This window comes from Drosophila pseudoobscura, chromosome 4 (genome assembly GCF_009870125.1).
Source record: "Drosophila pseudoobscura strain MV-25-SWS-2005 chromosome 4, UCI_Dpse_MV25, whole genome shotgun sequence".
Classification (NCBI taxonomy): Eukaryota; Metazoa; Arthropoda; class Insecta; order Diptera; family Drosophilidae; genus Drosophila; species Drosophila pseudoobscura.
In genome coordinates, this window is record NC_046681.1 from 23,161,575 (window position 1) to 23,188,805 (window position 27,231).

Sequence of the window (27,231 nt, forward strand, 5' to 3'; positions counted from 1 at the left end):
TGGTTTATAGTGAAAATAGTTGATAGAAAGATGTTTCGCAAGCATCTGGAAAACGTAAGGTTTCCAATACATATAAACAGTTATGATCTCAAGCTAAATTCTTTAGTTTGTTACCTCTAGAATAAAGCGCTGTTACCAATCAAATCAATAACATCTATGGGTATTTAAGAAAAAACATTTCTTATAATAATTTAATCGAAGAATGGGCCAAGGGAAACATCTGCAACGACCTTAAACCCTATAGTCTGAATGAAGTTTGAAATTTTAAAAGAACATTTGAACTTTCATTTTGTTTATAAGACCTTGAGCTTGGCAGATTATTTAATGAGAGAGACATCACTGTATTCATATGTACATATGTACATACATATGTATGTATGTCTGTACAAATAATCGTCTGCTTAATTATTTGCCCCAGGTCTGGTCTCTCACTGTTCTCTCAATTTTTGTATTATTATTTTTTTTATTTCATTTGGTTATTATTTTTGGTTTTTTGTTTTTGTTTTAAGTGCTGTTTTATTTCTGTGTGTTTCATTGACTTTGCTGCTTATCGCTTGAGTTTTCTGTGTTTGTTTCTGTATTTATTTTGCTTTTGTTTTCCTTTCTCTTTTGCTTTTGTTTATTCCTTTTTACTAAAGTTTTTTTTTTTATATATTTATTAATAATCGTAACAGTTTTTGTGTCTTGTCTGCTACGTCGCAACGTCTGTCGCCAGTTGTTAATTTTTCTAAATTTTATTCTGCTGCTGCTGTTGTTGTTTTTTCTCTGATAAGAATATTAGCGCCATATCTACTGTGTGGCTCCCTCTCGCTCACTTTATTGTTGTTGTATTTGTTGGGGGCCGCTGATAACACTTGTTTTTCGCCGTCTCTCTCTCTTTGGGGCACACACATTTCGCGCTGACGACATCCGCATAGAACTCGACATCATCGTCGTTGTCGTAGTCGTCGTCGTCGGCTTCTTCAAGAGCTAATTGTGTTTCCAGGGGGTATTTGGGTTCTTAGAGAGGGTATGGGGTATAGGGTCTTCGGAAAAAGACTTTAATCCATATTTCATTGCCCCACTCATTGACAAATGTCGAGCGCCTGTCCCAAACGACCGACTGCCGTTGAGGTCAACGCCAAATGTCAGCCAGCATTGGGTGTCAGAGTTTCCCTTCCTCTGCTTTCAAAGCACTTGCTGCCAGACTTTCCCTACCTCCCTCCCTTCCATTCATAGACGCCGAAGTGGGGGGTGTGGGAGTATCGCCTCTCAAATGAGGCGCATTACGATGGTCGTGTCGTCGTCTGGCATCGTTCTATCGTTCATGTTCTCGTTCTCCATGCCCCGATGATGACAACTCTCGCAGCTCGAAAGCATTAAAAACTAATTATGCGTGTCTACTTTTGGGCGCGTGTATTACGGCAGGGGGAGGGGAGGGGCTGGGGAAGGGTTGCACATGGAATGGCGATGGGATGTGGGGCATGAGCTTAGTGGAGTGTACTGAAAAGGCCAAAGATCAACTGTTGCAATATGGCATGAAATGGGGAGTTCCAGGAAAAGAAGTTGAAGAAGTGACGAAAATAATACAAAAGAAAAATGAGTGTTGGAAAAGTGGATTTAACTGTAAAGAATTAGTGTTGGAAAAACTTGAATAGTAAAGCCAAAAACCAGCGTTTGAGAGTCTGGTATTAGTCCATTATTTGGACAAGTGCGGGACAAGCAATATAAAAAAGTGTTTTATAGGAATGAAGCAAATTAAGTGCAACAAATGGAGATACATATATGAATGACATACCCTCTAATTCTCCATCCAAAGTTTACTATTTCCACGCGTTATTACGATAAGAGTCGGATAACAGTTCGTTAAAAGAGTTGCGTAGTAAATTCTAAAAAACAACGTGGTTAATAACAATCAATCAATCGATGTAAACATGGCACTCCATTATCTAATAAGTTTGTTAGATAGGCAGAACTATTGGGGATTTAGTTTGAAGGTCTCCCCAAGGGCAATACATCGTGTATGATAGGTTAGTTATGCGATTGTATACCACAGATATATGGGGGATATACCAATAGAACAGAATATCAAATAGATATTAGAGGATTCTTGAGTGACTCGCTCTGTCTCTACAATCTCTTTTGGGATCGTTCTTTTGAATATTTTTGAGTGTTACCTTCCGCCGAAGATTCATTCTATTAAGACATCTCTTGGAGGTTCCCTCCTCTTAGCACAAGTTGTATGCTAATCCACACACACTCCGTAATAAGCAGAGGTCTTGTGCACACAGCACTGAACACCATAATTTGTAGAGCTGCTACATCGAGACATCAGACATTATAATGTTAATTGTTATTCACTTGTTACGATACAAAAACACGCAGCAGCAGCGGCCGGAGCGGTCGCAGCGGCAGAACATTATACTAAATCACCCGTATACTAATTCTCGTTTCTCCTCTCGTTCCCCTCTCGATTGCAGGTATGTACAATGGATAAACAATTGCTGGAAAAACTAAAGTATGGTATGCAACGGACTCCACTCCACTACACTCCACGCCAGAGGCAGGGGTCTTCTCTCAAGTCATTCATCTATGCCAGATCGTGTGTGGATTTATTCAGCCAACTCGGAGAAGAACAGAACGTACTTCTCTCTCGAACAGTCTTCCGCCACTCTGTGGGCCTTTTGCCTGTCGACTTTTGTGTGTGTGATTTGCACAAAATGACACTCGGCTGCTACATTTCCGGTTCTAAATGCGTAAGTCTAGTCAAATTAAGGCAAAAGCCCCAGAGTCAGTGACAGAGCCAGAGACAGAGCCAGAGACACGATAAAAGTCGTCGCTAAAGGAGACTTCAACTGGCAAAACACCTGCTCGCTTGGGGCAATGTTGCTGCAGCAAAATGTTGCAATTAGATAAGCAACAAGAAAGGAACAGGCCTATGATTCGTGTAGAGACTATGGGGATACCTGTTGAGGAGAAAACAGAGACTTATATGAATTTCATATCATTGTAGAATGATTCAAGTAGGTTTTGTTCCAGGAATATTTTGAAATTGAGAGGAATAATAAGGGAAATATAGCTATTTTTATTCCTTCCCTTTAATACTCACTAAAAATGAGACTCATATCCTTGAAAGTTGATGTGTAATAGTACCGGTTATCTTGGTGTCGAGCCACGTGTGCCTCTATAGAAATATTACTGCCTTCTTAAAATCTGAGAATAGTCTCGGGTATCTTAATGTCGAGGCCTAAAACTCAAACTTTGGTTGCTTTCATAACTCTTTTATACCCGAAGATATAAGAGATCTAAACACACAATCCTCCCTCTGTCAGAGTATACCCCAACGCGTATCCATCCTCTATTTGAAGAGGTACTAAAAATTGTTATGTTGACATTGCTTTGGGACAAGATAAATGCCTTGGATTAGGCCAAACATTGTTGCGTTGCTTCTCGATGCTTGCGGATTTGAATAATTTAATTCATTCTGGCAACATGTTGCACAGATAGTCACTCCGTCCCTCCCTGGAACACTGGATGACCATGTGTCGTGTGCCATTATTTGCAGTCAAGTGCATCGCATCTCTCTCCACTCTCTCTGAGATGTCACGGCAGGGGCTGGCTCTGTGTCGGCTTGAAGCGCGTTTGCAATTAGTTTTTGCAATTGGGCCGTGGGACAAGCAGCGGGCACATGGGGAAAATATATCTCATTAAGTATCTCTCTCTCTCTCTCTCTCTCCCCCCTGTATCTTCCTTTCGGACAGCCGGTCACTGACTAAAGTAGTAACAGCGACTAAAGCAAACACCTCTCGCGCGCAAAAAGCCACGCTCGCTAAACGTGAAATACACGAATTGAAATTACAAGTTCCGCTTTTTGGCCATTTCGTTTTGGCCGTGTCGCTTTTGTCTGTGTGTTTTAGTAACCCAAATTGTTTGTCTCTTTATTCCTCTCTGTGTGTGTGTGTATCCGATAGATACTCGTACTATTTGTATCTTTGTATGCTTGTATCTGTAGTATTTGGCCCCCGGCTAGCCACATGTGTCTCAAAGTGGTCATAAAGTGTTGATGATGACGACGGTGTGAATGATGAATCGTGTGGCCAGTCACAGTGGTTTCAAAAATCTGCAAATTAACAGAAAAATCATATATGTGTTAATTGTTTACTTAAACGCGAAAAGAATCTGTTGGCGTAATGGTTTGTTTCTGTGATTAATTTTGTATAATTGAGAGATAAATGTTCGTTGAATTTTCTTTAACAAATAATAATATTAATACTTTTCAAATCAGAGGTGATTCGCAGTCCGGGGGTGTCTGTTTCATATAAAATTCGTTTAAAGTTCTTTCCGACCCATATACCTTGTTGAAACCAAATTTTAACGTATGATCTACAATTATGGAGCTAAAATGGCTCGATTTCGAAAATTTTAAAGACAATTCCACACCGAAATCTAGTTGAAGCAGACTTAAAACTTAAACTTTGTTTAAGCTCACCTTAAGAGTACAAACGTAGCTTAACATCACCTTTAACGTTGGTTAAAGCTCACCTTACACGTTTACTCACATAGTTAGAGTCCTTAAACTTTCCCCTCAAACTCATAAAATGGAGAGATAAACCAAACCGCTTCTGTAGATCTTTTCATTTTCCACCCATTTGGGTGCGTATGTACTTAACACTTTTCCCCAGTGCCTGGAACCACTGTGAGCTGGTGGTGTGGGGTACGGTGTTGGTGCTGACGGTATTTGGTATTTGGTCAAGCGGGTGTTTGACGGTCTGGGTCTCCGTAGCTGTTTCCGTCTCTGTCTTCACCGTTTGCAATCTCCTTTTGCTATCTCTCTGCCTCTCCCTCTCCCTCGCTGTCGCTGTCGCTCTGCCTCTATCTCTGTGTGTGGCTCATTCGCCAAAAGCTGCGCTTAAATGTTAATAATTTTTATTGCCGCTTGTCGCCATCGTCTGCTGTCGTCGTTTGTCGCCATCGTCGGCTGTCCGTTTCGTCTGCGGTTCGGGCTTTGCTTTGGGTCCGAGCCTGAAGCCCGAGACCAAGCCCGAGCTCGAGCTCGAGACCCAGAGCGAACGATGATAATGCTAATGGCGTTCGCTGGTGGGTCATTGTCTGGTCATTGGCCGCGGCGAAACGTTGAAGTTCATATATTTTTTTTTTTTTGCACACACGCACGAAGGAGATGGTGACGGGGAATAGTGTGCGAAATACGATGTGGAGAGGGGTTAGGCAGGCCCTACCCTTTCTTTCGATATATCATTTGCCCAAAGCCCTGCTTGATTAGTTACTGCTTAAATGTAGGTATTTTATTATGCCTGCCACACGTTGCACACTGAGAAGGGTGTGGACGACACAACAACAATCGAAGCAAAAGCAAAGTTTTGTTTTTTTTTTGCGCCTGACAATTGATTTGAATTTCCGCCAAAGAAACAAAATGCATTCGCGGGCTAATTAAAATTATTTTTTTTTGCATTTGCATTTGCACAAATTGCAAATTACAATTGAAAGTGTCAATCACAAGGGATGGGGGGTGGAGAAGGGGGGGAGGTGTTTCAAGAACAAATGCAATTAACAAATCAAAGGCACGAAAGACACACGATGCACACATGCCTCTATAAAGATAGAGATACATTAACAGATCGAATAGATAGATAGATAGATAGAGATACAAATACCATACGAAGTTGGAAATTAGCGTTACAATTTCAAGTCGACAGACTGACGGCCCAGCCAGCTGCCATTAAGACGCAACAAGTCGACGCGAGTCAGTCAGTCATTCATTCAGTACGTCAGTCCATCAGTCGGGCAGTCATTCAATCAGCTCAGTTGTGGAATGGCCTTCAAGTCTCTCCACAATCTACATTCATCTAATCTGCAGTTCCATTCGCGATCTCTTTCGATTCCGAAACCCGCAATGCGATTCGACTTGACTCCGCCGTTGCCTGTTTGTCTCATTTTGATTTTTCTTTATTTGATTTGTATTTGTTGTATTTTTTTGCACTACCAACAACAACAACAACAAGAACAGTTTCAAGTTCAGTTCTTCATCAATCAAGTTCTGACAACTGTACGAACTGTACGACCAAGTATTCCGATTCAAGAAAATTCACTTTGTTCTCTCTCTCTCTCTCTCTCGGATCTATACGCTCTATAATCAATTTTCGATTGATTCTATGCAAATGATCAAATGGTTGAGAGAATGGCACAGAAAGAGATACAAAGTGATCGCTAGTTTGCGCGATTTTCTCTGCTTTAATTACCCCCATCAATGGGGTTTTGGTATTGGAAAGCCTCATGGGATTTAGTTGATACTACCCAAAACATGTGCTTTGACAGAAACTTATATGATTGTTACTTAAATGAGTTTCAAGTAGCTGATCAGTTTTAGAGATTTAATACAAACTTCACCCTAAAAAGATAAGTTCTTTGCAGATCCTGAAGTAAATAACCCAGGTTCAAAGTACATATATTGAAAAACCTCATCAAAACCTATCAAAACTACTCAAAAACTCTTTCATAAATGATTTAGATAGAAGTTTTCCAATATATGGCACCACAAAAAAGTTATACCTATAGTTTTTCAAAACAAAAGTCCAAGGTCCAACGATCTGTTGCACACTCGTATTTATTCTAATTTCCCTCACTGAATATAAGCAATTGATCATGACTTCTCATATTTATGGGCACTACCCGTAGATTATCAATCAATTTTCAAATGCCTCCACCGCCATGGAACACAAATCACGTATTGGCCATAAATTGTTGTAGTTTTTTGATGAGAGCACATCAGAGCAGAGCAGCAGAGCAGCAGAGCGCACCGCGTGCCAGACATGAGAAAATGCTTAAATGTTTGCTGAACTTTCGCAATGCCCTCGGCCCGCCGCCGCCCCATGGGGGCAGACCCAACAAAACGATACGAAAAACCGAATATCTGCAGACAGATGGAGGGACTTTGGATAAACATTTTTCTTTTTTGGCGGGGTAGCAAAGCATCTGTCTGCCTGCCTCAATGTCTGATCAGAAATCACACAATTTTTGATGGTTCCCTCAGCCTCACCCTTCCTCTTTCTTCCTTTACCTTTTGGGCATTTCTGATTCTCGAATCAAAGTGCAAAAATAAACAACAGATCTGTGATGTTAGTTTTTATCAGAGATGGAGGGAGAGACCCGAGAGCCGAGAGATACACGACCGAAAAACGGAAGACGACCGAAAGATACAACCCCCGAGAATGGGAATTGTTGAATAAATAAAATGCGCACTGACTTTCGGCTTGTTTGCTTTGCTAATTTATTTTCGAATATGATGTAGAGCTTTTAAAATAAACAGCACTGCGGAAAAGAGACGGCGACGACGACGACGACGAAGAAGCAAAAAAGAAAAAAAAGACTTTGAAAATGGTCTGCGGATGGGCGAAACCGAGCGGACACACGATTAACAATGGAAAAAGAGGAACTTTAACCAGAACACATACAAATACTAGGGACAGTGCGTCTCACAAGTGTAGGACATTATTTTAAGGGTATTTCGGAGAGGAATATGGAGAAGAAAAGAAGAAGCATTCATAAACTGAAGATTAATTTATGAATTGATAGAAAAATAGTTCGCTCGATTTAAATCGATTTTAAAATAAATATATCGATAATTGTAAAATCGAATCGATATGTACTATAAATGATCGATACAATAAAATTATGATTTTATGGTTTGATAGTTAAAATATATCGATAACTCGAAGAAATATCGATAACCAGCATCTCTACAAAATAGGATCAGAATCCATGTTGAATAAGTCATAGATTCCTCGAAACGTTCATCAATTACGCAATGAATTGGATCATTATATCATTTGATTCGACAGCGGTAATCTCTCCATAAATCCCTATATCTATATAACGCACTGTATGGTTAGTTATCTTTTCTATTTGCTTTTGCTTTGCACTTTCCTTGCATTCGCCTTGAGCTGATTAGATGTCACCGAAAAGAAAAGAGTGTGGAATATAATAAATATCGCGCATACGACTCATTGACCGATAACTGAACGAGCGTCAACGTCCAAGGTCAGTTCATAGTTATTTCCATTCGCATTGCCATTCCCATTGCCATCGCTGTCCATCGTCTGTCGGGGGTACTTTTCCGACATTAGCACCCACCGATCGGACGACTAGTAGAGGTGTCCCAGGTGCTAACCAAGCTGCTAATGAAAGCCACGTTTACGAAGCCAAAGACAAAAACAAAAGCCGCCAAAGCCTTGCCCCAGACATGCAGCAGGCGGCGTGATCAGCTCGTGGGCAGAAGATCCGTTCGTTACCTCTGATCAGCGACTGCCAATCGACGCCGGGACAGGTAGATGGAAGAGCCAGGGAAACTAGACCCCTGAAACTATACGGGCAGAAAGCCAGAAAGGCAGAGAGATTGTCGCACGCAATGTTTTGGCCACAGGGTGGGAAAGTCTGAAGCACAGTGGCACCACTGATGGAAAATATTTGTAACTTTAACGAGAATTTCTTCAGAACTCTTTAGTTAAAATATCATAGAAAATTCCCTTAAATTAGGTCTTTCATTGACCACAACAACCACAATTGCTTTCCAGTTTGTTTTCAATATTTTCTTGAAATTTCTTTGATATTTTTGTCAACATTTTCTTCAAGTTTCCTTCAAAGGTTTCCCCACATTGCGACCCACTGTACGAGAGGGCGCCTCGGGTAGGTCTTAACGAAGTGCGACAATCAATCAGCAGCAGCAAACGACAGCCACAACAACAAAGATATATAGACATCGGTCAGCAGGTCAAGCCCGCTAGGTGGCGCTTTGGCTACAGCTTTTGTGCTCGTGGCGCTGTGGCTGTCGTTTTGTTGTTTGTCTAGACTTTGTTTTGACTTAATGCCACTACTACGAGATGCTACTACGAGTGTGTGTCCCATCCCACAGATACTACGAGTGTACGAGTGTATCTACTCGTATGCTAATTGATGTCAGCAGCTTGTTTTCCCCCCATCGCCCCCCTCTGCAGCAAATTCCCCATTGTGATTGTGGGATGTTGTTGTCTCTGCGGTTGGATGTTGTTTGGGATGTTTTCGTTGGTTTTTCTAATTCGAAAATTGCATTGGCCTCCAACACAGACACAGGCGCTGGCACAGCTTTCTTCTTCTTTTTATAAGCCCGGCACTCAAAGAGTGCTACAGGGGTATATTTATGTTGAGTTAATGGCCAAAGTTAACAGCCAAAAGCCATAAATACCGAGTCATTAGATCTTGTCGTATTGGCTATCGTAATGTCGAGGCACTTATCGAGGCAGAAACCCTTTCCACTAGTTTTGAAGAGGGTTTCTGGTATTTGGAGCTGAAGAAATCATCCCATAGGAATTTTCCATTCATCTTTCATCTGTTTTCAGTCCCCAAGTCGCCCATAAATTTCAATGCTACACAATTTCTGATATACATATACATATTTTCTTTGGTCGCAAGTTTTTTGTTTGAACGTTCGGACGTGCAATGACTGCACCATCCGACCGAGGGGTGCTGCAGCATGACGCGCGGCTCGCTAATGGAAAAACACTATTAATATTTCTTTCTTTTTTAAACGATCCATCTTCCAGGGTATCTAAAGCTTCGATTTTAGAAAAGCTTGCCTCTCACAGATTTGCAAACACTGTTTGTTTTTGCCCCTCTTTTTTTGTGGATCGACGCACAATAATTTTGTGCCCCCAACTGTAAACACGAGACGCGTCGCAATGTCTGCTGCGGTGGCAAATAGTGGGACTGTGGGGTGTGGCAGTGGGGCAGTGCCTGGCAGGAGGGGTGTTGCAACGCGGGGGCGTGCCAACGAACTCGCTTCGCTGCTGTCGCTCGCCCCTCGACATGAATATGAAACGTATGGAAAAAACACAAAAAAAACGAGGTGGAACGTTGTGAGTTGCTGCGGACACCGCAACTCTACGGTTATACCCGATACTAAGTCAGTATGGCTCTCCTCCGGCAGACGCCGCTAATATTGAACGACACGACAAAGAGTGCGTGCGAGAGAGACAGAAAATCAGTCTGAGCGTGACGTCGGGCGCTGCGTAGCCACTGCAAATTGATTTGTTCCTTTTGGCTATAAAAATGATCTGATCTGATCCAGATTCAGCAATCTAATAGATATGGTCATTATCTCTGATTCTGCGTTTTTAGTTTTCTCAAATCTGCAATATTGTGGATGCAACAGATTTTCGTCCTTTGTGGGGGCGGATGGGGGTGGCGCGAAATTCTGAGATATACGTTTTATAGTGACATCTTAAAGGAGTGTGTGTACCAAATTTGGTTACTCTAGCCTTAATAGTCTCTGAGATTTGTGGTTGCCTCAGATTTTCGTGCTTTGCGGGGGCGGAAGGGGGTGTGGCGAAATTTGGACATGAAACGGTCAAGGTCCGATATCACAGGAGTGTGGATACCAAATTTGGTTGCTCTGGCTTTTATAGGTTCTGAGATCCTTGAGCTCATATTTTGCAATTGCCAAAACCGACCATGAAACCTGTGTGTTAGAGTGAGACAGAGCGAGAAAGAGTGAAATTGTTTTCGTGATTCTGGCTGTAATAATTATACGATCTGGTTCAGATTTTGCACTCTAGAAGATATAGTCATCTTCTACGATTCTGCGTTTTTAGTTTTCTCGTATCGTCGAAATTGTGGATGCCACAGATTTTCGCCCTTTGTGGGGGCGGAAGTGGGCGGGGCAAAGTTTTGAAATATTTTTGGAGCAGTGACATATCACAGAAGTCTGGATCCAAAACATCGTTGCTCTAGCTCTTATAGTCTTTGAGCATTAGGCGCTGAAGGGGACGGACAGACGGACAGACGGACAGACGGACGGACGGACGGACGGACAGACGGACAGACGGACAGACAGACATGGCTCAATCGACTCGGCTATTGATGCTGATCAAGAATATATATACTTTATGGGGTCGGAAACGATTCCTTCTGGACGTTACACACATCCACTTTCACCACAAATCTAATATACCCCAATACTCATTTTGAGTATCGGGTATAAAAACAGAGAAAAAACTAAAGGGAAACGCATTGCAATTTGCAAAGCGCAGCAGAAAGTAGATGGAGAAGAGAGAGAAAGAGGGAAGAGGAAAGAGTGGATGAGAGTGAAAAAGGGGAGCAAGTACATGAGAGAGGGAAGGGATGACAGTATATGGTGCTCCCCGTTTGTCGGAGGGGTTTTTACTGAATCACCATGTCTGCCAGGGTCTGGCTTTTGGGTTATAAAAAAAAGAGGGTCTGTCATGGCATTTGCCTTGTCAAATATTGCGCATCGGTCTTAAATACCCTTGAAAGTGGGGCATTTCGATTTTTGGAAAAAGAAGAGTATGAATTTTAGGATCTTATGGAATATTTATTTGTAATTCTGGAGATAACACTAAAACTTTGACTGGTTGCTTGTTTTAGCTGAAAGTCAGTGCATAAATCGACAGCTAATCCTACTTCTTACATAGGAAAAAGCATTCTTAAGCCTAAAAGATAATCGAAGAAATCGTTAGAAATATCCCTTTAATATACTTTGATTCTTATACTTCTTATTCTTATATTCTATTCTATTCTTCTTCTGATTACACTACTTATATTTCTAATTACAATCGACCTTTAAGAGTGTGTAATGGTTCGTGGCTGTGTTGCTGCCGCATCCCCTACCTTCGGACACCAATCTTTTCTTTCTTCAACCCTCATCTGCATCCGAATCATGCATCTCTCTCTGCAGTTAGTCAGCAGTTAAAAGACTCCAGTGGGGGAAATTAATTGGCAATGTTGCAGATGCAACATCAGCAGTGAAGCAGCAGCAGCAGCAACAGTGCAACATCTCATTGTCATTACGGGTGTTAAAAGGCGTCTCTGCAACTGTCATTAGTTGTTGCTAGAATTGTTTCCAACATTTTTCATTATTTAATGTTGCAGCAGGAAAACCTTGGGAGGCAAGAAAGAGGGGGGAATTCCCATGCCCCGAACTTATTCTATGGCTCCCTGGGACATTATTTCGTTCTCTTGGATTCTGTCGTTGCTTTCTTTATAGCTATCTTTCCTGATTTTTTTTATTTTTCTATCTTTAATTTTAGCTTTTTCTTTGTCTTTCCTTCTTTACTTTGGCTCTTCTCTCGCTCTCTTTCTCTCTCCATCTATCTATCGTGTAAGAAAATTCCCTGGGGCACTTTTCTTATTTATTTGCGTTATTTATTTCTTGGCGCTGCTTTCGCTTTTGGCAGCGCCAGACGATGTTGCATTCGTTGTTGCTGCTGTTGTTGCTGCTGTTGTTGCTGTTGCTGTTGTTTGCATTTGTGACAAAAATAAATGCGCTTGCATTAATTTGCCGTCTGCAAATTGCCACTGGCCACACCACTGGCCCTTCCCCTTCACCTAGCTCCCCACCATCTGTGCCCCTGCATTGCTCCATCGCTGCTCCCCATCGCTCCCCATCGTTTGCTGCAATTGCACAAATTTCAAGCGAAATGCAAATGTTTGACAACGAACTATTCCCCCCCCCTCCTCTGCTGATGCTTGGTTATACCCTGTATAAAGAAGGGTATGCTAGGTAGTATGTCAAGTGGTTTTGACTTGAAAAATGTATTAGTTTCGGGGAGGTATCTTATCGTTCCTTCTATCTGTGAAAACTCTTGGTTCTTGGGTATAAATAAAACTCGAAGAACCCTAGTTTATCGTGTATATTTTTTCACTGATTACACATATACAATTTGTAGTATATTTTATCAGAAGAGGATCCGCTTCTTCTCATTCTCATTACAATAGTTAGGGAGTTCTAATAACATTATTCTTAGAGATTATTACTGAATCTTCTCCCCTTTTCCGAGAGTGTGATCATTGGATCGTAGATACATACATCTAGTTAAAGGGATAACCATTCCCAGGGCAGATATTCCCCATTTTGAACCATGGTAAACATACCAAAAGGTAATTTAGACATTTTTAGGGTACCACCTTTGGTCGGAAGATGGTCCAATGCTCTCTTAAACACAGTCTTTTAGCTTTTCGAATATCAAATTGAGTAAAAACCAAACTCAAAGCAGCAGTACTCGTACCAGAAGCAGCAGCAGCAGCAGCGGCATTAGTAGCAGCCAAAGGCAAAGCCAAAGGCGGAGTAAAAACAAAACCACTTACTTTGTGCCGTTTTTGCAGCATCGGAACTCCCTTCTGGCTTGAAACTCCCTTTGGCCAAAGGCTCAAAGGTGTCAGCGGAGCACAAGCGCAAATCCCTCAAAGACGCAAAAGTCAGTGCAAACATGTGTAAAGCCAAAGCAACAAACCGACAGCAAACCGACAAACAAACAACGAAATCAAACAAACATTTCCCAGCCATTTCCCAGCACAATAGATAAAGCGGCAAAGGTACTCTGTGGTAAGGGGAGAGAAATGCGAGTACCGAGTATTTGAGGGGGGAATGTGGAGTAGGGGAAGAGAGGGAGAGATCATAGAGAGTCATTAGAGGCATCACCTTTCCATAATTATTGACATAATTATGGGTAAAGAGAGATCGTTGATGGCTAGTGGAAAATACCCTCGGATACTCTCGTACCCATAAAGAACGTTCAATAAAAAAAAGAGTCTCTAATAACTTTGTCGTTAGGCTTAGTGGCGGGTAATCAGCCTTATAGACAGACACCAGAGCTCTCTGATCACCATGACTAGACATCAAATGGTATCCTAATGATTCTCATTTGGAGAATCGCAGAGACAGAAAGAGAGAGATGGTATCTCTCCCTGTGTGTTCGCTCTTTGATGCAAACTAAGCGACTAAGCGGTAGATTAGAACAGGAATGTACGCTTCGGATGGCTACGGCTATAAGTGCTTGATGGTTAATACGTTTATGCAGGGAAAGTGAGAATGATATGTGGGAAAAATATGGTTACATATAGGACGGAAGGGGGGGAAATATGTATAATGATGTAGAGTAAATTTACTATCGTGTATTGATATACAGATACTGGTATGCAATACGAGTACTAAACGTTATTGCATGTATTTATGGTAATTTTGTTAGGGGACGTGTAATCACAAAAATATTACAAAAATACCAGAACATTACCAAAAAGTAACATTGAAAATTTTAGAAAAATATTCATCCAAAGCTAACATGAGACAGACTAATACTAGACCTGATCTCTTAATAATACAACAACAACAACAATCCCATCAAAATACTACTCATACGAATACTACTACAAAATAATATAAGCTATGAAAACTTTCTGGGAACAGTAGGCAGTGGGACAAATGTAAAATTAAAAGTACTACAATTACTCAGTTCTCAAACATAGACACTACACAATACACACAAAATAATATTATACCCAAGAAATACATTCCCTAAAACAAAACAGTCGGATGGAACTTGCATCCATAAGGAATAAACGGATCATTTGTGGCATCGAATTATGCGGATGGCACTGGAACACAAATAGTAATAATATATAGAAGAACAATATAGAGTAAGTCGAGAAATTGAATATACATATAAATCTAGAAATACATAATACCCATCCATAGGGAATACTCTAGTGATGTGTGGCATCAAAACATGTTGAGCTTCCATTTTCTCGTGCAGCAGACCCTCGCTCCTCAAGATCATCTCGTTATAAATAGGGCCAGTGTTGGCATCGTCTTTGGTGAGGTTGTCCATCACATGTAGCGAGATCCATCATCAGGCCGCAGCTGGATAAATCGTCGAGAAATTCTTTCTTTATTGAGGAATAAATATTATATCGAATATATAGAAATACCAGACGAAAATGTGTATTAATTGTTAAAGCAATAGCCGAAAAGATAGGGGAATGGAATTGAAATAGTGCATAGTTGATTTAGGAATGGAAAATGGATAAAAATTTAGGAAGCTTTCAGACTCGCATTCTCTGAGTAATTGTGCTGACAACACGCGATGCCCCATCGGTGCACGTGGCTCTATAGCTTTATATCGTTTCTATTTCTTTGGTTTTTATGGGATTTTTGTTTTGGGCGTCCAAAATATATACGTAGTATATTTCGAATAGTGCACATTTGTTTATTTTTCGTGTACTGTTGTTGCCCCTCGACTTGTTGCAATTTTTATTGCGTATACGCCATGAGTGTCACTGAAAATTTATGACATTTTCAAGAACTTTATGTAAAAATCGGGGCGATTTTTGTGTGCGCCCTGGGACATGCAACAAGATAGATAGAGACAGTGCAACAAAAATTGAGACAGAAAAATATTTGCCTGTGCGGCGAAAAATTTTTGTATTGCCAGCAGAGGCCCCGCCGTCAACACCTGCAGCAGCAGGCAGGCAGCAGCAGCCGCCTGCAACCATGACGACCACGCCCACAACCTTGCTAAGAGCCTCTACCTTCATTCCACCAAACAGATTCCCCCGCAGGCCCCTCTCTGGTTGCTGCCCCAATTTGTTGTGCGCTTGACAAAATGCTTGGGCAAACAGCAAACGAGAGGGGGGCACACAACGAGCAAACTTTCAACAGCAGAAGCAACAAAAATGCAGGAACAAATGTTGGCATTTGTGGTCGGATTTGCAGATACCCTGTAAATCGTGTACATCCTGTATGGTGATGGTGCCTAAAAGTACGACTTCTTTAAAAAGAATCCGAAATATTGATAATTCTTTGACATAACATGACATAAACTTAAACTGTCAAGCAGTACAAATTTCAGAGGTGTGTGGTGTGTACATACTGGAACAACACCACAGCTGTCGCAGGGTTGTCATCTTTCTCAACAGACATAATACCTTCTAAGGTTTCTGTAAAAGATAGTCATCAACAGAATATGATTTTAAGGCTTAAAATATACCAGGAATATTTCTTTGAAATATAAATAAAATATGCAGGAATGTTGCATTGAAATATCGATATAAAATCGAACTATCGAGCACTGAAAACACAGGAGATCTCCTTCTTTAGAGCATTCCTGAAGGTACAACAGATGGATCGATGATCAGGAAGAGCTTCTCGCTCTTATAAATCCCGTAAGACTTTCTTCTCTCAAAATTTGAATACCCCTTGCAAAGGGTATTTGAGGGTATATCCAGGTGGCGGTCCAATGCATGCGTTTAAAATTAAAACTGAAGTTTTGCACGCTACATTTAAAGCAGCAAGCGGCAAATGCAACATACAGAGGCAGCAACAGAAGTGCAGCAACAGCAACAGCAACAACAGCAACGTTGCAACGTGGCAACAATGTGAAAATGCAAACTGCGATCATAAAAATTGTGGCCCAACTTGCAACCGCAGCCAAAACGGGACGTGAACGTGGACTTGGACATGGTTGTTGCCATGCCTGTGGATTGGGATGGATGGATGGATGGTTGGACGGATGGATGGTTGGAGGAATGCAGCAGTGTAGCAGTGCAGTGGCGGGGTGATGGGGTAGAGGCGGGACTTCAGCTTGCAACTCATGTGGAATTGATGTGTGGCATGACTCGTCTGTCTGCCTGTCTGTCTGTCAGTCACAAAGTCAGCCATTCAGCGGAGGGAAAAAGAGGAGCTGCAGCAGCAGCGGCAGCAACAGCGGCGCACACATTGTTGTTGCCGTTTTGTTTGAACTTTGTTTTTCAATGTTGCACGGCCGCATATGCCTGCTGCCGCATGCCACCACCCCTTTTCTATTAGATAATTTGCAATTAAAAACTAAACACGTTTTGGCATCGGCATCGAAATGTCTTTGGGTGCTGCCGCCCACCCACGTTGCCTCGAGGCGTTTTGATAATCGTCGTCGTCGTCGTCGTCTTCGTCGATCCATGGGAGTATCTGTGTGTCTACAATACGAGTGCTTGTATATGTGTCTATGTCTGTTGGAATCCATCGACGAAGACACTGCCAATGGCCAAGGCCAACAACACGTGCTTGCCTCGAAGGTGGAAAATGAAAAGCGTTAGTGATGGACTCGTGTTTTCGGGGTTTGAGAGAGAGAGAGAGAAAACGGAGAGGTGGCTAGCCTCGATTATAGTACCAAAAAATACCAGAAAATACTAAAACATAATGGTAATGCCAGAATAAAACAAAAAAATACCAGGAAAAACTCATTCTATGCTAATACTAGAAACATAGAAGGATAATACTAGACCTGATCTCTTAATAATATAACCATAATCCCATAAAAATACGACTCATAGTTAAATCATACCCAAATAATATCAGTTATGAAAACCTTATTAGAACAGTAGGCAGTGCGACAGATGTAGACATACACTCAAATGGAATACTCTTCAATTGAATACTTCAGTACTCAAACGTAGACACTACACAATACACACAAAATAATATTATTCCCAAGAAATACATTCCGTAAAACAAAACAGTCGGATGGAACTTGCATCCATAAGGAATGCACGGATCATTTGTGGCATCGAATTATGCGGATGGCACTGGAACACAAATAGTAATAATATATAGAAGAACAATATAGAGTAAGTCGAGAAATTGAATATATATATCTATAAATACATAATACCCATCCATAAGGTATACTCTGGTGATGTGTGGCATCAAAACATGTTGAGCTTCCATTTTCTCGTGCAGCAGACCCTCGCTCCTCAAGATCATCTCGTTATAAATAGGGCCAGTGTTGGCATCGTCTTTGGTGAGGTTGTCCATCACATGTAGCGAGATCCATCATTAGGCCGCAGCTGGATAAAGCGTTGATAAAGCTTGCGCGAATCTATATTGGATGAAATAAAAGACGAAAATGTGAAAATAGTTTTACTTGTATTTGATTTAAGAAAGTACTACCTAGCCCGTGGCACGCTGATGACATGTATGCACCATCTCTAGGGTCTTGCCTCCTCTATCCATCTGTCTGCCTCGATGCCTGCCTCCATGTGTGTCTGCCTCATTGGCATTTGCATTGCCTTTGCCTCGCGTGGAGTTGCACCGTTTTCGTAGTCTGCAGTTGGAATATCGCTGATTATCCGGGTCTCAATGCCATTACCCATTGTTGCAACGACAACAAACACAACTATGGCTATAGCAGAGCGATTTGTCTTGCATTCAGAAGAGAGATAGAGACAGGATGGGAGGGGCGCAAATGTCATGCGACAGAATGGAAAATCAAACCAGAAACAGAAACAGAACCAGAGCCAAAGGCACAGACGAGACGAGCGACCAGAGACCAGGCCGAAACGTGAGCTGGCAATTAAGCAAGCGAACCAAATGCCAATCCAAGACAGAGTTCTCTCCACTTGAGCGAACCAACGAACCATCCATCTATTCATCTATCCATCGAACCTTCCGTCCATCTATCCATCCTATTCCTTCCATCCTTTCCAGCCAACGATCTTTGACGGATCCGCTGAGTCCGCCACATGTCAACTCGATTCTGCAACTCTTGCTGAAAATTCAAATGTTCAGCCATAGAACCAATGCCATATAAGATCTCAAATGGGGAATAGATTTTCCCCAGCATTTCCCCCTCCCCCCAAGCCCGCTGGCTGATTAGTTTTCCCGCCATATATGCGGCGGCAATTGTGTGACGAATGGGAGGGAATGCCTTCCCATTGGTTTACCATTTCCTCAAAAGAAAATGCGCGCGCGAAAATTGTGTGAGAATATGTTTTTTTTTTCCAAGAACTCTCGAGGATGCATAAATGAATGAATGATTGAATGACTGATGGCCGTTCGGCCAAATGAATGAATGGTCTGGTCTGGTCTGGTCATCATCATTCGCTTGTGGTTTTCTCTGTCTGCGGTTAAACCTTCTCTCTCTCTCTTCTCTCTTCTGTCTTGGATTTTAATCATTTAATTAAAAAGTCTGATTTTTAATTAGTTCAACAGAAAAGCCTCCCCTCGGAACGGGATGGCGGGGATGGGGGTTTTCCTAGTTGTTTTTTTTTTCTTTGCCTCACGCAATTTGTAAATTTTCTTTTATTAGCGGAGTCGAGTCGTAGGATAGATATCATTCGAGAATGGGTGGAATGGCATTTTCCCCTCACCAACAAAATATCATTCACACGCAAAGAAAAGCGATGTTCAAATTGAGGATGGATGGAAATATGTGTATGTATATAGTTATCCTATGGGGGGATATCGTATAATGCATATAATATATATATAGATAGAGATCTCGACGCAATTACAACTCGTTTTATTGTGTGTGCGGTCAAATTACATCAATAAACCATACGTCTTGGCCCTGCAGCTGTTTTTGCCACTGCAACTGCCGCTACCGCTGCCTGCTGCAACGTGCAACGATGCGCAATACGCCCCCTGGGGCACGCCCCCAAAATCAACAAACAACACTCAACATTAAACAATTGGTCTGCACTTTAATGGGAGAAATATAATGTAAATGTGAGACAGATTTTTCTACCTTTTAATTAAAGGAAAACATGAGAAAGGAAAACTCGAAAATATAAAATTTAACGTATATTAAATGTATTTAAATATTCGGAAAGGGTTTAAATTTGAGTAAAAAAATGTCAATAAATGGAAATTAATTCAGAATATATTGGAAATATGGACACAGTATTGAGGTTCTTGAAGATTTATGCTTTAAATATTTATAAATGAAACCAGAAATGTTTCAAACTTTTCCAAAAGTGTACAAAAATATATAAAAAAGGGTTAATAGTATTCAGAAATGTTTAAATATATACAGCGAATGATGAATACCTGTAAAACTGTCCCTTAATTCGTATTATATGATGAAAGATACTAGTAATGTTTATCATTCAAGTGATACAAATTATAATAACATTTGAAAAGTTTTAAAAATTGTATCAAAAGCAATGTTCGATATTAAAAATTCCTTAAAAGTCTTAAAATGCATACTCCATATTCCACATTTCATAATCCATAAATCCGTCTAAAAAACATTCGATTTCCTGTGTATTACCACACCAATATTTCTCTGGTATTCCTGCTGCAAGTGGCACGATGGCAGATGGTGTTGCCAGATGCTTCTGTGTTCCAGTTTCTGGCAAACGACAGCCAGAAGGAGTCTGGAGTGAGGAGTGAGGAGTCAGGAGTCAACGTTCGGGATCCACTGCACAACCGAAACAGAGATTTTCCTTAATTCATTGCTGGATTCCAACGTAGAGGAGGAGTCTCTACTTTCGGCATTCTCTGGGCCTCATATCTGTGGATGTTCCTTCTCCTGTTGTCCGAGATGTACCTCCTCTTGTCCTTCACGGTTTTGCCTTGTCCTGTTCTCCTGGCTTCTCCCAACGCTCTCCAGTGCGGTCCTCCTTCTGGTCCTTGTGTATTTTTCATGTTCTCTAGCCAGGATAATTTGCATTCCTCTGCAGCCATGTCTCCCTTTTGTCTCTTTCCCGCTTAATCTCTCTCTTTCCCTCTTTCCCTCTTCTTCTCTGTCTGTCTGTGCCTCCTCCGCCTACTCCTGCCACTCGCTTCTCCCTTGTGCCATTTGCATGATAACGTGTTTATAATTTTGACCCAGTTTTCGAGGCGACGTCGCCATCCTGGCTCTTACCTACATTTTCCACCATTGTGTCTATGTGTGTGTGGCGAATTTTCCTCTCGTGAATGTGTGTGTGTGTGTGTTTGGGTTGCATTTATCTTCAGTTTTTCGGGTGTCCTGCTGCCACTGGCATGGCATCCCTGATGCTGCTGATGTCCTTAATTGCTGCGGGCTTCAGTCGCTGCGGCTGACACACATTCAAGAGTGCCCCTACTGCATGCCCCACCCCCCCTGCGACCGACCATCCATTGCCCCCCTCCATCTATTGCATTTTTCATTTGATTTGGCCGCTAATTAATATTTCATTTGCTGCACTTTGCACTTGCCCGAAAAACAAATAAACTTGAGACGAGAGCGAGCCAGCGAGCGAGCCATTTTCTTCCATCTTTGCTATGGCTTTTCGCTTTTCTTCTACGTCCATTTTCCCCCCTTTTCCTCTTCTCCTGCCCGGTTTTCCCTGCTGCCACATTAATTGAAAGCTGCCCCGAAAAAGCATTTTTCTGCGAGTATTTTTCAACAAATTTTTCATTAGACATTTGTTTGTTGTTGTTGCTTTTGCTGTTGCTTTGCTGTTGCTATTTCGTTGCGGGTTTTTCACAATTTGCATTGCTGCCACTCGACGAGGGGATGATGGTGTAGGCTAGATGTGGCATGTGGCATGGGGACAAACCTTGAGCGATGATTTGTCAAAAAAAAAAGAGGAAAAACAAGGGACAATGCGACTGATGATACAGAGATGATGCTGGTATGCTGGAACCAGTTTTTCGTTTTAATTAAAATAAATCAACCAAAAAAATGGTAATTATGATGGAAAACAAAGGGAAAATTCGAGTGGAAAATGGTGTATATTTGTAGTTTTTAGTAAATTCTGGCTATTTATACGATATATAAAGATGGAGGCACTACCAGAATCATTGTTAACACAAGAAACTCTTCCATTTCTTCCTCCTTAAAGTTTTCTCAACTTAGAGTCAAATATTCTTGATAATTTTCTCCATAATACCAATAAACTTACCGCATTTCGATGCCCCAAATGCAACACAAGTCATTCCCTTTCCTTTAAAGACGCTTTTCACTTGTTTTGCAATCCTATTTTCTGCTCCGGGAAAGCTCTCTCTGTGCCGCAGGCCACCGCAACATCTCGTGGTCTCATTACAATAAATTATGCAAACAAGCAACGGACTGAGTCTCTCTGACTCTTGCACCCAACTCCTACTCCTACTCCTACTCCTCCTTGTACTTGTACTCGTACTCGTACTCGTACTCTTACCTCCTCCAACTCGTGTCTCTGTCTCTGCCTCCTTCTGCTGTGCCATCTCCATTTCTCCAGCGACAATGTCGACTTCTTGCACGACGACGACGACGACGACGACAACGACAAGGAGCAGGGAGGAGGGCCGTAATTAAAAGCCATTCCGAGGAGCAGAAGTTGTCTTTGATGTGTAGCCTGAGTAACCCCCGAGTACCCTCTCTCCCCCGAGTGGCTCTCCTGTCAACCGCAACCCCCATGTGACACCAAGGCACCCATCTCTCTCCCGTTTCCCTTCTCGGGATTCCCTTCTCTGTGGTGCAAAATGTTGTCCATAATTAGCGCAGTTTTGCATTCGAGAGAGAGAGACCGAGTGGCGGATAGACGACAACAAACTTACACCTGTACACGGGTCCGGTGTTACGGTTTCCCAGTGGTTTATCCACACTCTCTGTGACCCCGTCCTCTGTACGAGTACCTCTCACTTTGCGGATGATTTATGGTTAAAAGTTCCTCTGGATAGTAATACGAGATTATTTCCTTATTTGGGAATACCCGTAGCCCCCAACGGGGGTACAGGCAATCCTTTCTAGTTAAAGAACCATTTTGGATCTGAACATCGTACATTCTATACTAAAAGATTTGTTAAGGTGTGCACTATATATGGTATATAGTAATAGTACTATAGTTCAGTAGATAGATCACTGTTTCCTCTGTTGAATCTTCTTACAGCTTCTACTGCTTCTTCTACTGGAGACAGTTGGAGATAAAAGAGTTTCCTATGGTAGAGGATTATTATGGAGTGGATTGATTGGTAGTGGAGAGAGTGGAGATGATTGATAAAGATCGTTCCAGAAGGGTTTATCTCTACTGTTTTTATAGCTAGAATTATGAATGAGAGTATATCTTTCTCTCCCAGTATGGCTTAGCAGTGAAGCAGTGCTCCATCTCTCTCTACACCTCTCTACAGCTCTCTTCCAGTGGGACTCGTATTTGTTTTCCTTCCGTTTTATTTTTATTTTTATGAATTTCTACTAAATAATGTTGGCACTTTTCTCTCTTGCTTAATAAATTGTTTTCTTTCTCCGTTTGCGCGCGTTTTTCAGCCTTTCAGATTGTAAATCAAAACTGTATTTTTATGGCGATTAAGATGTCCTGGTTAGGATTTTGCACAGTGCTGCTGCTGCTGGTGGTGCTGTTGGGGCTGCTATTGCTGTTGTTGTTTCTGTGGCAATTAGCTGGCCACCAACCAAGAGAGTGACTAATGCCACAAGAGGCAGCAGTGGCAGGCAGCAGCACAGGCCACAGTTACAGCCACAGCCACAGCCCCTCCTGCCATGCCTCCTGTTGGCGGCGGGCCTCAGGCGACACGCAATAAATTAGCGTAAATTTACAACATTTTCTAAATTAAAAATGGCAAACCGAAGAGTGAGAGAGAGAGCAGGGTGGGGGGAGGGGGCGGGGAGCACGGGAGAGCGGGAACGAGACAAATGATAATGATGATGCTCATATAAATTTAGCAAGGGTACAACTCTCTCCCTCTTCCCCGTCCCAAGATCTGATGGGAGGGAGGAGTGGAGTCGCCTCGGCTCCCCTTCTTTCGCGCGACGTTTTTTTTTTGCAACTGTTTGCTCGTTTATCGTTTGCTGTCAGTCGCCTCAAAGGGGGGCAATTAACGCTGCCCCCAACTACGGCTACTTGCAACAGCCACAGCAATAGCATCTATAGGGAGGGGCAGAGCAACGAGTACGCCAGTACGGAGTATAGGGTGCTGTTCCGGGGATATCGCGCCCAGTTTGGGCCATGGCTGGGGGTATGGCCCGGCGACATATTGGCGACGCCATTTTGACGCCGTCGCACGCAAAGGACAACAACGCCTGTCTGTCTGTCTGTCGCTCTGTCTCTGTCTGCTCCACTCTCTACCCTGTCTCTCTCTCTCTCTCTCTCTCTCTTTTTCTCCGCACTGTGTCTCGCCACAAAAAACTGACGCCGCTGCCAACGTGGGGCTCTTCCCCCTTCATACCTTCTCTCCCCTCTGTGTCTATGGTTTTTTCTCCTATTGTTTTCTTTATTTTTATGTGTAATACACTCAATGAAACGGTATTACGATTATAAGGAGAAGAATGACGCCTCTGTCTATAAGGAAAGTGGACACTTAAGCGGACAGTCGAAGTTCCAATCAAAGTTTTGTCTACAAAACATAACATTTTAAGAAAGAATCCTGTCTTCCTTATATTCTAATATGCCATATGGTTCAATTAGCTATATTTTTTTTAGCTTACAGAAGTCTCACATATCGAAAAGTGTTTTAATCAAGAGTTTTATCTACTCTAAAGAGTTTTTATTGAAGGATTATATAGAATTTTACGGATTTAAACTGAAAAGAATCTTTATAAATGCAGACCATGTTTCAGAGTATCTTTAAATCGTTGTATCTACATATTGTCCATTTCTTGTTATATTTTTCTTTTGTTTTTTTCCCCCCATTGAATTTATTGTGTTAATTTATTGTGTGCCATAGCCAAAGGCTTTTGATGGGCGCGATTTGCATATTATTGCAACCATTTGGGGCAATTTATGGCATACCCCCAACCCTACGAAAACCCCTATAAAAACCCAGCCATTCCCTCGAACTGTAAAAGCTCAAAGTTAAAACAAAATTGGAGCGGGAAAAAGTGCAAAATAATAGATAAATTCCATAGATCTAAGTACCCTTTTTATAAGCATTGGTTATATCCCTGACATTCCTCCGATTTGTAGAGCATCCCATAGTGAAATATTCGTTGGACATATGTGCCGCAGTATTCATTTTCATTTGGCAGCAAACACAATATTTTGTTAGAATTTATTTTTAATTTTTTGTGCATTATGCACCGCTAGAGAGAGGGGGAAGGGGAGAGATAGGGCCAAAATCGTATTGGCCTGTTCATAGCTTAGTCTTCTTCTGGCCAGAAAAACACTTTTAGAAAAATCAACGCCAACGTCAAAGAGCAGCAGAACAGCAGAACAAAAATAAAGGGAAAAATTGCAATGAAATTTAAAATAATTGCCACACGAGTCTGCCAGAGAAATGATAGGGCGATTTGGGGTTAGGGGATTGGGGATTGAAGATTGAAGATTGGATGTGTGGCATGCAGTAGTGCAACATAAATCTTTGGCATAAAGGCAGCACCATCCCCAGAGATCACAGAGGAAGAAATAGAACGATGCATGTACCTCCCCATCTCTTTCGCTAAAAGCCCAAATGTATTTTATTGACAAATTAATTGCCGAAATTGCAGCAATTAAAATCTCTTTCTTTACAAGATAATTTTTGTGTTTTTGTTTGGCCTTCTCAATGGACAGATAACTTTTGCCAATAGCCAAAAAACCAAAAACTATTTCATTGATACAGAGACACATATTTCCAATGGTATTAATTATCTTTTTTTTCTCTTTTTTTGCTCTCTTTGCAGGTGAGTTCCACATATTTTTGCAAGTCGGTTTTCACTAGCTTCGATGGTCTGATGCCGGTTTCCGAGCCGCTTAACTGTCACATGTAAGTAGATTGCGGTTTCTGACAAACAATAAGCCAATCAACCACGTCAGTGCCATGACAGACATAAAGATATCTTCCACTAAGAGGCAGTTTAAATACTCTTTTTTTGGCAAATATGTATGTTATATTGTGAAAATGAATGACTTATAGTGCTATTTTTGTAAAGAAGAAGTTGTAGGAGTTACTTTTCCTTAATATATTCTCGATTATGAGAATATTCCATTTTTGTAAAATACCTTAGTCTTAAAATTACAAAGAGCACTTATTGGAATCATCTTCTTTGGGCGAAGACAACCTGCAAATATCAACACTTAAGACATTTTTTTAACGTAAAATACTTGAGTATTCTGATGTATGGACTCTCTACCACTTCCGTGTCCAGGGGTGTCAGAAAGCAATACTGTCGCATTCGCCAATCTTGACCCTCATTAATCAGCAGTTCGGTTATCAATTTCCGATTGATTTCGTCCTGCAATGAACAGAAGTTTAGAAAGTTCCAAAATTCCCCAAAAAATACCGTCAACTCACAGTGAAGACGTCGTATTCGTCTAGAAAATAAAACGGATGATCTGAAGTGGTCCAAAGACCTTTCAGCAACGATACGGTCGTGAAAGAGCGTTCGACACCGGACAGACTTTCGGCGCTTGAGGTTTTGTTGCCGCTTGGCGGAAAGACTTGGATGTCCCACGTCTTTGCAGTTCTAGGGTACTCTGTAGAACATAAAAAAGTTACTTCAAGTGAAAAGGAATAGGGGGAAAGCCTTACCTCGATACTATTCTGTACCATCGTCAAGTAATGATAGCGATATTTTTGGACATTTATAGCATTGGCCTGGTACACCTGGCGCAGATCATTGATGACCTTTTCTGATAGTCTAAATCGATTGGCATCTTCGACCAGGTTATGCCGCAGCACAGCTAAATTCTGCTCCACCTCTGCAGGATCGCAGTTAAGTTGGTCCACTTGTTTGATCTTTGCTTGGCATTGACTTATTATGTCTGAGAGTTCCTCTTCCGTATTCGTGGTCTGGATGAATCCCCCCATCAGTTCAGCCGCTTGGCGCGCCTTCGCCAATTCATTGAGAATATCCTGTTTAACTGTTTTCTGATTTCGCAGCAGCTCTACCATTTTTTGGAGACTGCGATTGTTTTGCGAAAGTTCACTGTCCAGGGTACGCTGTTATTCGGACACTTCGTGGGCCTTCGCCTCGAGGCTCTCCATCTGTTTGGTAATCTCCTCGAGGGCCTTCAATTCAACGGATTTCTCAGCTTCATATTGGGCCTGAAGATTTTCGCTTTCGTCAAGTTTCAGCTGCAGCTCACAGCGTTCTTCTTGGCACTTCTCGATTCTCTCACGGCAATCGGCAACCTGAGGAAACAAAATGTAATTCGACTTCAAGTTGAAACGTTGGTATGCACTTACCAGACGGTCATCTTCTGGCAGATCGCGGTACTCGGTGTTTCCTATGTCCAACATCTCTTGGGTAGCCTCTTGTACTTCGGCAAGACACTGATCGTTCTTTGGTCACCAGTTGCTCCTCTCGGAGCTGCTTAACGAGTGCCTCTCTATCGGCGATCAGCTGCTTGAGCTCCACCGCTCTGGCCGTGTGCTCCTCGCGTTTCTATATAATCCGGCCATAATCGCCGCGATAGTATGCGTAGTCGTCCTGCTCCTCGCTCAGGATTTTTTCGGCATTTTTCATTTGTGTTCGGATATTGCTGACTTTGGAAAGATGCTCCTGCATTATGGTCATGGCTTCACGCAATTCTGTCTCGTGCGTTTTGTAGACATCTTGGTTCTGCTGTTTCATTTCCTCGAATTTGCTAAAAACAGAACATGGCACATGAAGATTGTTCGAGAATTGGTTGGGATTGTGAAGGAAACCTCCAGCATGGCCTTCTTGGCTTCCATCAGTTGAATCATCTGCTCACAGTTGGCCAGCTCCTCCTCTTACTGGCCCACCGACAGCCAAGCGAGCTGGGTGCTGGCTTCTTCTAACTTCAACTGAAGAG

The 27,231-nt window shown here is 41.9% G+C and overlaps 1 protein-coding gene and 2 long non-coding RNA genes across 4 annotated transcripts in view; all 3 read left to right on the forward strand.

The window, feature by feature from the left end:
• Positions 1–27,231, forward strand: part of Snoo (Sno oncogene) — a 114,227-nt gene that overhangs the window by 19,836 nt on the left and 67,160 nt on the right. The window lies entirely within an intron of this gene.
• On the forward strand, positions 14,174–14,755 carry LOC26532850 (uncharacterized). Its single transcript, XR_001451171.2, has 2 exons — positions 14,174–14,460; positions 14,519–14,755. It is a non-coding gene; the product is annotated as an uncharacterized lncRNA (long non-coding RNA).
• Positions 17,217–17,713, forward strand: LOC26532826 (uncharacterized). Its single transcript, XR_004469049.1, has 2 exons — positions 17,217–17,424; positions 17,480–17,713. It is a non-coding gene; the product is annotated as an uncharacterized lncRNA (long non-coding RNA).